Below are 9296 nucleotides of genomic sequence, written 5' to 3'. Positions count from 1 at the left end.
TTAAATTTAATTGTGACTTAGAAAACTAGTTTTACCTTCCCACATCTAAATTTCATCATTAAGTGATGTATATTATTCCTATAGAATAATAATAGAAAGAGCTGATAATCAGTAGTGCTATTTTAAGTAATAGGTGAATACGAAAACAATTTTTCATCTCTAAAATAAATATTAGTGATCATACAAATGCCACAGCTTCTATCCATAATGGGGAGTAGATAGAATATTACATCACTAGAAAGGATACAAACTGATGGTGATAGTAAAAAACTTTTTTTCAGAATATGATCAAAGGAAAAACAACAAAATAGATATCCCTGTTTCAAAACTCAGAAGTACCATTTTATTATGAACTATCTATCCGTAGTCGAAGAAGGTGTCTTTTGAGTGTGGCAGATTGTATTTTCCAGTATTGGCTGAAATATTTCCCACCCCACATGTTTTTTTGTTTTTTCTAACCTTGTCATATTCCCATTAAGCATTAGGTGGTCAGGTTGAAGGTAGGTGGTGTGAAAAGTCAGCATAGGGAATGAAATTAACCTCACATTTCCTATGACTCAGATGGAAATACCATAGATAATTAGCAATGTCAAACTATGCATCACCATGCAGATTTGATGTTTTCATGTTATCATACTATGTTTCATGATAAGAACGTTTTAATTTCAAAATGTGCTAAACAATCATAATGAAGAAAGTTTCATAAAAATAAAAACAAAAAAGAAATCTCATTAATAATAATCCCAAATATCAACAAAATATAAAGAAAGAAAGCCACACCCCCAATGAGCTTGTAGGAAATTCTCAGAGATCAAGTTTTCAGTTCCTATAGTCTTCCCGCTTTGTCCCCTGAACTCCAGAGCATGCAATCATTTGGTCATGTCCCTTGTGTTCATGTCCACAGTGCCACGCATTTTGCCTGATGCTAAGGACAGAGAGGTAAAGGATGCCGTCTTTGACCTTTGAGCCTTGGCTTACGTCATCAGTATAGTTCACATCAATCAGGTTGTGTTAAAGAAGGGTCTAGGTCTTATTCACATTTGTTCACTCTGTCAAGAACAGCAGTCAATTTTAATTGTAGTAGAAAGTTTAAATGTAATTTTTTTCCTTCAAAATATGGTCAGAAGGATAAAGAGAAAATGAGGTTAGGTGAAAAAGAATCCGAATTATTGCCTAAACAGGGCACTAGTATTTCTTGATTGACCTCTATGCACAGAATATTATTCCAGGAATTTGTTCCCCTGTGTAATCCTTACCTCAGCCCTATAAGGCAGGAAGGAAATTAACCTCACTGAGCTTTGTAGAAATAAAGGTGTTATACCCTTCTGACCCATCCCCCTACTGCAGCCCGGTGACCTGGGCTGGTCACTCATTGTCTTAGCAGTCTTCCATGACTCTCCACTTCCTTGGGAATAGTGTCTAAAGCCCTCAATTGACCAACAAGCTATGAAGCTGGTATGTCCTCAAGTCTCAGCCTCATTTCTTGCCTCTCTTTCTCCTACTCCCTTCTCTTTTGAAATAATGCTTTTCCTTCAGTTCCTTCAGCATTCACTATGCCCTCTCTCTCTCTCTCTCTTTCTCTCTCTCTCTCACTTTATTTTTAATAATTCAAATTGCAACCCACTCCATTATTCTTGTCTGGGAAATCCCATGGATAGAGGAGCCTGGTGAGCTACAGTCCACAGGGTCACAAAGAGTTGGAGATGACTGAGCGACCAACACAAACACACACACAGATTTTTTGGCCTGTGCTGGGTCTTCGTTGTTGTGCGCAGGCTTTCTCTAGTTGCTGGGAGTGGTGGGTATTCTCTAGTTGTGGTGTGTGGGCTTCTCATTGCGGTGGCTTCCCTTGGGAAGCATGGGCTCTAGGGCGTATGGGCTTCAGTAGTTGTGACACACAGGCTTAGTTGCCCTGTGGCATGAGGGATCTTCCTGGACCAGGGATCAAACCCGTGTCCCCTGCCTTGGCAGGCAGATTCTTTACCACTGGACCACCAGGGAAGTCCACCATACCCTTTTCTTAAATTTGGAATGCTTTTCATTAACTGTTGAATGAAGGAGTGAATGAATGATTGAATAAGGGATATTACAGAGAGGATAGGAGCCTGTTCAGGAGAGGGATTAGTAGTAGTAGGGGGATTAGGGAATTAACCACAAATTTCTGATAGTAGATAAGTTCTTGTTGATCACAAGATGTAGCACATATAAAACCAACATTTGATTTCTTCCCTTTACTAGTTGCCATTTGTCTTTAATATTGGCACCACATTCTCTAGGAATCTTTTCTACTCTCAAGTTAGTGAAAACTTCTGCTATATGGCATAGAACTAGATATATGCACTTCACTTCTGTAATGCTCATCACACTGATGACACACACTTTTATGTCTTTCTTGTTTGCTTCTCTTTCCCTAGCACATAGCTGGGGACACATCGTAAACACCACTGGCAGTTACTCTTTCTGTATTTATTGATTTAAATTACATACAGTTACTCCAGGACATACAGCTGAATTGTTTTTCTCATTGGTTTGGTGTTTTATTTGCCCGTTTCTTTCTTTCCTTCTTTCTTTTCTTTCTTTCTTTCTTTTTTGATTGCAGAGTGTCAAAATATTCTTTATTGATCCAAATGAGTAGCTGCAAATGATAACAGTTAAAAAAAACATAAAAAGAAAAAAGAATTTGACTTGCAATTTTAAGAAATTGCTTAATTAAACAGGATGCAGAAATCTGAAATGAGAGCAGTGGGAGGTATATGTTTCAAAGTAGAATCACTAATGAAACTAGTAACAACTTACACTCTTTAATTGAGAAGCACTTGTTTCTTTCACATAGTATAAGGAGTGGTTGGAGATTTTATAAATTCCCTACCTTCTCTTCTAGGGTGAATACAACTGTCAGGGATTAGAGATACTCTCAAGTGAAAAATGATATTATCTAATTAAATAAGAAAATTAAAATAACAACTATTCTGATTCTCAAAAATATCCCTCTGGGCACATGCTCTGTGGAGCACATGTCTTTGTTTTCCTTTCTTTTACCTTACTTCTCATCTTTCTCTCTTTAATGGCTAATTCCTATCCATCTTCTACCTGTCAGCAGTGGTACCTTGGCTATCTAAATGACAATCATATTAGACAGCGTGTACCTTGGCTATCTAAATGACAATCATATTCCTAGTGTCAAGTAAAAGGGCAGTTGACAAATGGTAGGAGCTCAATAAATGCTGTTGAATAAAAGAGTGAGTGAATGAGTAAATGAAGGTGTGTTGGGGAAATTCAGGGTAGGATGTTGTTCAGGGAAAGATCAGGAGTAAAGAGATGAGGAAATCAATCACAAAGTGATGTTGTGTTCTGTGACATTTAAACTTTTCAAAAGGTGCAGCATTACCTAGCACCTAGATCTTGGTTGCTAAATTCCATTCTCTAATAAAATGGAGAGAAAACCTTAGAGAAATGGCTGATTTTTCTAAGGCTGGAGCAGGTAAAATTTAAGATGAGTTTGGAGTAACATGTAGGGCTAGAAAATAAAGACGTGTTCAAGGGGCCATTAAATGTGGGCTGAACTTACTTTTATCTAATAGAAAAAAATAAGGAAAAGGAACCAGAGTAACTTTAATACGAAGAGAAACCCGGCAGATGCTACTCTAACCAAGCAATCAAGGTTATCATCACCAGCAACACATGTTGATATCATGGATGTCCTGGGTACGATGCAATGAGAAACACACCTCTCTTCTGGGATATTCTTCCAAAGAACATGAACCACAAGAAAATATCAGATAACCTCAATTGGTGGAAGGTGTAAGAAATATCTGACGAGCTAATCAAAAGTGTCAAGGTCATGAAAAACAAGGAGTGACTGAGAGGCTATTAAAGAATGAAAGGGGACTAAGGAGAATGACAATTAAATGTAACTTGGTATCCTACAACAAAAGAAGGATAATAGAGAAGCTGGTGAAATCTGAATAAATTCTCTAGTTCAGAAATTTCACTGAACCAATATTAATTTTTTGTTTTGGTAAGTGGGCCATGGTTATAAGATCTTAACACCATGTGAAACTGGGTGAATAGTACATGGGAATTCTGTACTATCTTTGAATCTCATCTAAAAAAATCTAAATTCTTAAACATAAAATTTCAAAACAAGAGGTCACACAAGGTTTGACCATTTAGGGGACTGCAGGGAGTAGATGCGGGCTCCCCAGGTGGCTCAAGTGGTAAAGAATCTTCCTGCCAATGCAGGAGGTACAAGAAACACAGTTTGATCCCTGGGTCAGGAAGATCCCCTGGAGTAGGAAATGCTAACCAGCTCTAGTATTCTTGCCTGGAAAATTCCATGGTCAGAGGAGCTTGGCGGGCTAAAGTCCATGGGGTGGCAAAGAGTCAGACACAACTGAGCATGCACACAAACACGTATACACACATACACACAGAGTGAAGGGTGCAGGGAGGCTTGTGGATTTGAGATTCATGAAATATTGGCCATCCTTGAAGCTCAGTCGGTAAAGAATCTGCCTGCAGTGCAGGAGACCTGGGTTCAATCCCTGGGTTGGGAAGATCCCCTGGAGAAGGAAATGGCAATCCCCTTCAGTATTCTTGCCTGGAGAATCCCGTGGACAGAGGAGCCTGGCAGGCTAAAGTCCATGTGGTCTCAAGAGTTGGACACAACTTAGCAACTAGAGAGAGAGAGAGAGAGAGAGAGAGAGAGAACAGTGCATGCAATACTAGTCTTGCCTGCATAGTGATTTTTATTTTTTGGGAGAATTTCACACCCTTAAACACATTTGATCCTTTCCAAAGAGAGAAAGGATGATGGAAGATGTTTAGGTTCATGGGAACTAGAGTGAGCTTCTCCCAGGTCCTTTTGCTAAAATGCGTAATCTCATATATAATGTTTGAGATTAGGCATCTGTAGGGAGCAAAATGTGGACCCTAAAAGGAGCTGATCTGAAAGAAGACTGTGACATCATTAATTAACACCCTAAGGACAGAATCACACAGAGATTGCAGGCAACCAAATCCAGAAAAAGAATAGCCAAACCGAATTAGTCAGTATGTTTGCAGCAAAGACTGGGGGGGATGTAGGTGTGAGCTGTGACTCATAAACCAAGATAATAGGATCTTCTCTTTGGTAAAGATCAATGACTCAGGCTGTTATGGCTCCTTTGCCCTGATTCTGTTATCTCTAAACAAGTTATTAAAGCATGAAGAAAGAAAATTGATTACCTATGTACCCTGCTAGATAATTTAAATGCTTAATGTGTTTTAATTCTCTCAAAATACTGTTAAGTAGACATTATTGTCCCCACATTACAAGTGAGAATCAGAGACTTATCGAGAGATTAAACTACACATTTGGTTATAATGTAAGCAGCAGAGCTGGGATTCAAACCCAGGTGTATCAGATGCCCTGACCCAAGTGCCTTTCCAAGACCAGAGGGTAATTACAGAGAAAATGACCCTCAGCCCCACTGTCCTCTCTATTCATCCTGTGAGCATGCTAAGTTGCTTTAGTCATGTCCAACTCTGTGTGACCCTGTGGACGGTAGCCCACCAGGCTCCTCTGTCCATGGGCTTCTCCAGGCAAGAATACTAGAGTGGGTTGCCATGCCCTCCTCCAGGGGATCTTCCTGACCCAGCGATTGAATGTCTCATGTCTCCTGCATTGGCAGGTGGGTTCTTTACCACTAGCACCCCTGGGAAGCCCCTATGCATCTTGCCTGATGGGGTCTCCTGGCGACAACCGGATCAGTGCTCTCTGGGTTGTGTTTTGGTGTACTCATTGTTTAAAGGCAGAAACCTCACTTGCCTTTTGAAGACAATCTCTATAGTGAGTGGACAAGAGGGTGATGCCCCGACATCCTTTTCCCTTTCTCTTGGGCATTTTGTTCCAACCTTGACCAGTGCTGTGATGGAAGCTGGCACCACTACTGGCCCTTGGGGAACAGGGTCACACTAGTCTAAATGGGAAGTCCTTCCCCAACTTTCAGTTGTAAATAAACAAAGCTGAGGTCAGATGTCCTAAATAGCCAAAGCATTTATGGCTCTTATAAATAAGTCTAGAGAAGATGTGAGGTTCCAGTGCAGTTTGACAGAGATTTTGATCAAGCCTCTGACTCCATTCCTCTGCAGTTTGCTGGGGAGTAGTCATGTAAGAGTTTCATCCTTGGGCTGCTCCTATTATGGTGGTAAAATGGCCACACAGTTCCAGCTTCACCTCACAACATACTCTGCAGAGAAGAGAGGAACAACTCTGACCAGTATCCCCAGCCAAAGCCTTGAGGTTAGGCTCACCTATGATCACTTGTGTTCTGTCAGGCCCTGATTGGCTTAGTCTACTCTTTCCATTGGTCTTTGTTACATAACAAAATACTCCAAAATTTAGTGTCTCCAAAACCCACAATAGTTTAGTAGTTCATGAGCCTATGGATCAGGATTTGGGCAGGCCTCAGGTGGGATGGTGCACTCTCTTCCATGTGGTGTTGGCCAGGCTCACTCATGCATTTAGGGTGACTTGCCAAGTCAGCTTGGGGCCAGACAGCCCTGGAAGGTGTCAGTCCTATGCCTGCTGGTTGTCTGGGCTGCCTTGGTTCTCTTCTGTGTGTTCTTTCCACCCAGGCAGCTGGGGTATGTTCTCATGCACAGAGCACCTCCTGAGTGTGAGAACAGAGGATCAAGGACCCTTGACATCCAAACTTGAGACCTGTGCGACATAATTTCTGTCACATTATATTAGTCAAAGCAAGTCCCCACCTCTTGATGGGAAGATCTGTAAGAATTTTTAATAATTTAAAATCATCACACCTACTCTTACAGCGGGGGAGGGGGAAATCACTTTCACCCAAACCACAGAGCTCTTGTACAGAAAGGACATTAGGGAGAAAACTGGCCAGAGGCTGCAGACGAGGCTAAAAGGTAAATTGAAACTAATTGTGAGGGGCTCTGGATGCCTTGCTTAGTGGACTTTCTCTTTTAATTTGTGGTTCTCACTCTGTTTCTGTGACAACATAATTAATGTTTCTGATGCATTCTCATTAGGAAACCTGACTTAAAAGTGAGTCACCATGGCTGTTTTTCTCAACCTGAAGACTGGACAGGAATAATGTTTCCTAGAGGGACTGCATGCTCTGTCTTTTGGAAGTGGGGCTGTGTTGATTATAACTCACAGTTCCAGGCACTGGGGAGCCACTGATGTCTTGTTCCCAAGTGCAAGAGATTTTCTTTATACATTTTTTATTTTGTATTAAGATATAGCCAATTTGGGCTTCCCTGGTGGCCTGCAATGCAGGAGCCCCAAGTTCAATCCCTGGGTCAGGAAGATCCCATGGAGAAGGGAATGGCAATCCACTCCAAGACGCTTGCCTGGAGAATTCCATGGAGAGAGGAGCCTGGTGGGCTACACTCCATGAGGTCACAAAGAGTTGGACACAACCAAGTGACCAACACATACACATACACACACACACGCATGCACACACAGAGCCGATTAACAATATTGTTTTATGTGAACAGCAAAAGGAATTAGCCAAACAAATACATATATCCATTCTCCCCCCAAATGCCCTCCCACCCAGGCTCAAGAGAGATTTCTATTCTGATATTTAGTCTTAAGATGCTCCTGTAACAGCTCTGAGTTATACTCACCACCTTTGGGTTCATTTCCCCCACTGTGCACATATGCTGCTAACTTGGGATTTTCCTGTTTACAGCAGCACACCACTCCCAGAAGCAACATTTCTTCCTGTTGGCCAAGTCCTTGGGGTCCAGTGTACTTTCTTCTGCTTTCTGGCCTCAACTGGGACAGCCCCACTGAACACAATGTGTTTGGACATCAACCAGGGGAATGGTCACCATTCAATTGTCTTTCCTCCCAGAAATCTCCTTCTTGCAATGACGTGGTCTTCAGTGACCAAGCAAATGAACCTGAGCACAGTGACAAGGGGATCTTGTCAGTGCGGTCTCTCTGAGCTGCAGCTCCAGTGAGTGTCCTGCCACGCGCACGCATTTATCTCTGCTGCTGGGCTGTACACAACTTGTGGAAGAAACATGGGATTCACCTTGTTTGTGTTGAACATAATTTTTTATTGAATGAGGAATTAATAATGGATAAATTAAAAAGATAGGGCTTTCCAGGTGGTGCTAGTAGTAAAGAACCCACCTGCCAATGCAGGAGATGTAAGAGACCTGGGTTCAGTCTCTTGGTGGGGAGGACCCCCTGGAGGAGGATATGGCAACCCACTCCAGTATTCTTGCCTGGAGAATCTCATGGACAGAGGAACCTGGTGGGCTATAGTCCATAGGGTTGCAAAGAGTTGGACATGACTGAAGTGACTGAGCACTCCAATAAAAAAAGATAACCCTGAGCAGCATCCCTCTTGATGGAAAAGGTTATGGACATGGAACATGTTTCCTGATCTGTGACTCCTCAGAGCCCTGGCTTCCAGGGAGGAAGCAGTGCCAGGGGGTATCAGACATCTTAATCACAGCTCCTCCCACACACTACTGGAGGACACTGGAGCCCAGAGCAAGGAACAGAAATTTGCCTCTTAAACTGAGGAGGAATAAAGCTCTAAGCAATCTTTTCAGACACTAGGGAAGAGCAAGGGTGAGTGTGTAGGAGGAGTGGGAAAGAGGGGAGAAGAGAAGGATGTAGAAAGTGAGCAGGGAGAGGAACTCCCATCACCTCCCCTGGGGCCCATCCTAGTAAGAAATCCCACCCTGGAACCTGAAGCCTGGGTTTCTGTGGGGCTCTTTGCTGCATATCCTCACCTGGAGTGTCTAGTTAACAAGAAGGACTTGAAGTTTTCAGTGTTTCTCACTTAATACAGCAGCTGTTTGGACACCCACTCCATTTGGACAGCTCATTTCTGGTCCTTCATCCCATTAGAAATGGCAACCCACTCCAGTACTCTTGCCTAGAAAATTCCATGGATGGAGGAGCCTGGTGGGCTACAGTCCATAGGGTCACAAAGAGTCGGACACAACTGAGCGACTTCACAACATCACAACATCCCATTAGAGGCAGCCCTTGCTCACCTCCATTTGGCTAAGGAGCCTGGGCACCTGCTGGGGAGGGAGGGTATTTAGAGTATATTATTCAATTAAAACCAGGAGCAAAGGCAGCTGCTGCCTTTGTGTGACAGGCCAATCCCAGGACAGCTCAATATGGCTGGGATTGTTTAATCTGCAGAATCCATCATGGCTGTCAACAGAGAAGGGACAATAAATATTGTGGAAAGCAGTTAACAGGTGTGGTCTGACTGGAGCGGCCCTAGGCCAGGGAGGAGGAATAGGTG

This window comes from Bison bison, unplaced genomic scaffold, assembly GCF_000754665.1.
Source record: "Bison bison bison isolate TAMUID 2011002044 unplaced genomic scaffold, Bison_UMD1.0 scf7180017864518, whole genome shotgun sequence".
Taxonomy (NCBI): Eukaryota; Metazoa; Chordata; class Mammalia; order Artiodactyla; family Bovidae; genus Bison; species Bison bison.
Note: the sequence above shows the minus strand (reverse complement) of the source record.